Genomic DNA, 5,088 nt, shown 5'->3' with positions numbered 1-5,088 from the left:
TCAAGAGATATCTCTGGTGTTGATTTTTTTTTTTTTTTTTGTAGTCCTAGTTCCAGCTGGGTAATTCTACCTCCAGTGGTTTCAAATCCCATAATGCCATCTCCCACTGTGGTGTTGACCCTCACCAGATGGTCCTGAATTCTGAGCTCTGATATCACCATGGCTTCCCCTTTCCCTTCAGACCTATTTTGGTAGCGGCTTTCTGCTGCTTTACTATCCATTTAGCTTTTTAATTCTTTAATCATTGCCAATCACCAATATTAAATATCCTCTATTTGAAAGACCTAAAATGTTTTCTGTTTCTCTGATTCCTCGCATAGCCTTTTAGGCAAATCTGTCACATTCTGTACTACAAGAGCTTATCACGAGTTTGTCTTCATGTCTAGACCATCAGCTCCATGATGTATTATTATTCATTTCTGTATCACAAATCTTGTTCATGTTTGTATCCACTATGCCTAGGAGAACATTTGGTTTTAAAAATCGTATAGGTATTGTCTAAGTTTTTATTCATAGACAACGTTTAAATGCTTTAATTATTTTCTTCAAAATATAGCACCAGTCAACTTTGTAAATCCTATTCCCTATGTCTCCACCACCCCCAGATCCTGACTTTCCATAAAAGTTTATGGCTCAGGCATGCCAACTTTTTCCCTGTTATTCAAATTCACCTTTTCTATATCTCTGAACTTTTTTTCCTGATACTATTTCTAGACTTTCTTTCTTCCTTTGTGTGCTGATGAAGTTCCCTTCCATTTATCCAGATCATATGTCACCTTTTCTCTAAAGCTCCCCAGGAAAAAATTTGTCCTATCTTCTATGTTGAGGTATCATTTTACAGTTGTAGCACCAATTAAAAAATTTGATCTGCCATGTATCTACATCACTAAACAACGTCAGAGAGGATACTCCTTTGTTTATTCATGAAACAGTAATTTTCAAAATTGTAATGTAATTTGGCTTTGTTATTTCACGTTCTATCACTAGATTTTAATTTTCTTGAAAGTAATGCTCTCTGAGAAACTTAACAAAGACCATGTGGAGGGGAAGGAAAAAAAAAAAGTTAGAGAGGGAGGTAGCCAAACCATAAGAGACTCTTAAAAACTGAGAATAAACAGGGTTGATGGGGGGGAGGGGTGGTGAGAGAGAGGGGAAAGCTGTGATGGGCATTGAGGAGGGCACCTGATGGGATGAGCACTGGGTGTTGTATGGAAACCAATTTGGCAATAAATTTCATATTAAAAAAAAAAGTAAAGATCTCTGATAGTCTTCTGTTAGATTCCTCCATAGGGTCAGCAGTATTTGTTATGCTTTCTATTTCACAAATATTTATTGAAATATTTGACCACCTTTTGGATAAATGCACTGGGCTAAATGTAGGTCATAATGTTAGATGGTAAATAAGCCTGATCATATGTCTGGCAAGGTAGTATTTTATATTATCATAACAGTACATTATAAGAATGATACATTCTTATAAATGCAATATGTTCTGCAAATGTAACTGACAATTTAGAATAAGGAATTTACATGTGAAAGAGACCATGATGACTATAATGTTCCTTCTGTGTGAAGGAGTGATGTGCAGCATTGATGTTGATGACAACAACCTCAAGATAGGAGGGAGAAGGAAAGAGAGAGTTTTTTGAATCATTTGCTCATCTATTTACTCATTTAACAACACTAAGAAACCATTGTTTGTCAGGCATATATACAGGCAATTACAGTAGTAAAGCAAGAAGTGAAGAAAAATTGAGAATGACCCTTAAGTAATTGTTATGCTTTCAGATTAAATTGTGTTTAAAGTACGATCAGGGTGGCATATATAAAGCATGTCTAAATACAACTCATGCTTATAAACAAGAAAGATAAACAGTTTTGTTTTTTTCAGTACTGTTTTTGGCTAGTTTTCCTTTTTTTTAAAGTATTTATGCTACCGTTCCCTTTATGCCATGCATTTTGTCAGAAATGTTCATCCTATTATTAAGAGACCGATTTCAGCAGTGCTGGTCATTTTAAAAGCACTAGGCCACTCCAGGCCATGTTTTGTGCTTTATTACTGTTCCTTGGAGAGCTATAGAAAGCCCTCTGACTTCAACCTTAGTGAGACTGAGACCATTATTTTACAATGAAGGGCATTTTATTACCGTTAAGTCTTGACCTTCTTTAGCATATAGCATAGGCTGGCATATGAATATGAGTGAACCAAGAAGCTTACCACAGAAACTTAAAGTTTGTGTTCTAAGTAGTGTGCATTTGACTGCAAAGCTATACATTAAAGCACTGGAACTGTATTCAATTCATATTTCTGCCATTTTAACCTAATTATCCAACCATTTGCCAGTCAGGTAATATTTTCGACTTGATCGTGGTTAAAAATTAAACAGTCTTAAAGTGATCGTATGATCTGAAGGAAACAAGAATTTCTTGCTGTCAGAAGGTGTTATGGCTAAATTATGTATCTGATTTTGGATCTTTTAATGTAACTTCTAAAAAGCTAAGTAGCATCAGGGCAAGTATATTGAACCAAGAGGAGAGAAATTGTAGAGTGGCTTTTGGAGAGATGCCTTAGGGTAGATATACAAAATAATATTCCAAAAGAGCTTCAATAAATAAAGCAGATTGATACAGTATTCTGATGTTGCTCAGTTTGACATTTTTCTCTAGTCAAAGAAAGTCCATCACACTTAAAATTTACTTACAACCTCTTTCCTTTCTTCCTTCCTTTCTTCTTTCTCTCTTCCACTTACTGAAAGATAATTTATTAAAACATTAAACATATAAATTACAATAAAATTATTTTCATTGATAGGCCTACAGTCTAGGAGAGGATACATGCATGAAAGAATAAGCATAACTGTAGGAATATGCACAGGAAGTGATGAAGCTCGCTACCTGATATAAACCCTGAAATGTCAAATACTTTCCCAACCTTCTGTGATTTTATGGAATAGGCATATAAACCACCCCTGATCAATGACCGTGGGTGAAATGACAACCAGGGGATTGACTAGTGAAAATATTTTTCTCTCTAACTAAAACGAAAACTAGTAGTAAATGCTCCTCATTTTTGCCTAGGTGATGCAGAACCTACATAAGACACCAGGAGCTAGAACAGCCATCGTATATCCTGATGGAATATATCCAAGTACACCTGAAACAACGCAGGCACACTTGTGCCAGAGTTCTTCTCATCTATAAAAAGCATTTTAGCCATTTTCAAGTCTGCTTTAGCTAGGTTTTTGATTATCATAGCCAAAAACATTTTCCATGTCTTCATAAAATTCGAAATTACTGTCACCTATGGCATGTTTCCCCTTAAAATTTAATTATTTATAAAAGGAGCCTTAAAATACAAATTACAATGGAAATTATCATTTTCTTATCTGTAATACAATTATTTAAAAATTTTACACATTGAAATGTTTCCATTCTATTTACATACAAGAATACCCTTTTACGACGCCCTGTGAAAATCATGTGCTTTCATGTTATAGCTATTAACTTGAAATTTAATTTTCACTAATAGGCCTGAAGTAGATAAAACACAAAATTAAGTTTTTGATTTCACTTTGGATTCTATAGCTCATTGAATATTATAGTAAGTGCTATGTTATTTATTGCATTAGATGGAAATGATTCTTATTCCTAGGAAATGAAACACATGGAGTTCTGGTTCCAATTTTTATTTTTAATTATCCCCTTATTTATAATGATAAATTTCAAGAAGTCTGTGCTTTGAGTCCTAGTTAATCATATATATATATATATATATATATATATATATATATATAAATATTTTACTTCTTTTAATTGGTGTGGATGACAACCTATTAGCCTGATTTATCTGAATTTTAATCACAGGCTTCATATTAATTTTATGTGTGGCTCTGGGTAAGCTCCTAGGTGCCTGCCTTTTTATTTGTAAATTCAAACAATAAAAGCACCTGCAGAGAACCAAGTACTTATTATCCGAGATATTTGGCTTACAAAATTGCAAAAGAGAGTCCCTTCCCTCCCATAATTTACCATGTTGGATATAGATAGTTAAGGAACCAAAATGTGATGAACTATAATATAATTATATAATAATATAATTTGATGACAAATCAACTTGATGAAACACATGAGAGAGAAGCAAAATTATTCCTTTAGAGCAGTTGAAGGGTTAAAAGGTAATATAGGTGCTCCTAGGTGGCTCAGTTGGTTAAGCATCCGACTTTGGCTTAGGTCATGATCTCCCAGTTCGTGGGTTTGAGCCCCACGTCGGGCTCTGTGCTGACAGCTCAGAGCCTAGAGCCTGCTTCGGATTCTTTGTCTCCCTGTCTCTCTGCCCCTCCCGTGCTTGCACTGTGTCTCTTTCTCTCTCTCTCAAAAATAAATAAACATTAAGTTTTTTAAAAAACATAATATATATTTGAGCTGAGTCTTAGAGGTAAATGAGATTTCACTAGATAGAACAGTTGAAGCTAAGAAAATGGTATATATGGAAACATACAAGTGACAAGAATGAGCATTTTAGGAAAAAATATTATTTTATTTTGAGAAATATTGGAGAAAATATTGGAAAATATTGGAAAGATAATTCAGGACATATTATGAAGGACTTTGTGTGCCCTGTCAACAAGATTGATCTTTATTCTGGAAGAAATGGGGACCACATAGAAAGATGATTTTTTTAGGGCTGGGGTAGAGGGTGTTAATGATGATTATATTTATATAATAATATAGTATATATTTAGAAACAAGTTAGGCAAAATATCCAAATGTGATCCATTGACATATTTCAGGAAGAAGAAAATAAAGGATTTAATTGTAGCAAGGTTATATCATTAAATGAAGCCAGAAATTAGAATTAGATTATAATAGTGAAATTAGGAAAGAAACAGAAAGAAAGAAAGAAAGAAAGAACGAATCCAAATTAACTCTGGGGCTGGAATGAGCGAGATTTATTAAAGAAAACTATATTGTATTTTTAGGCAAAGTCTGAGCTGCTGAAACAAAGATAATCCAAAATACAGAGGCTTAAATAAGTTTGTTTCTCAAATATGTTAATATTCAGACGAGTCCAGGTTTGCAGAGTGGCTC

The sequence above is a fragment of the Felis catus genome, chromosome B1 (assembly GCF_018350175.1).
Source record: "Felis catus isolate Fca126 chromosome B1, F.catus_Fca126_mat1.0, whole genome shotgun sequence".
Classification (NCBI taxonomy): domain Eukaryota; kingdom Metazoa; phylum Chordata; class Mammalia; order Carnivora; family Felidae; genus Felis; species Felis catus.
This window is presented reverse-complemented; position numbering follows the sequence as displayed.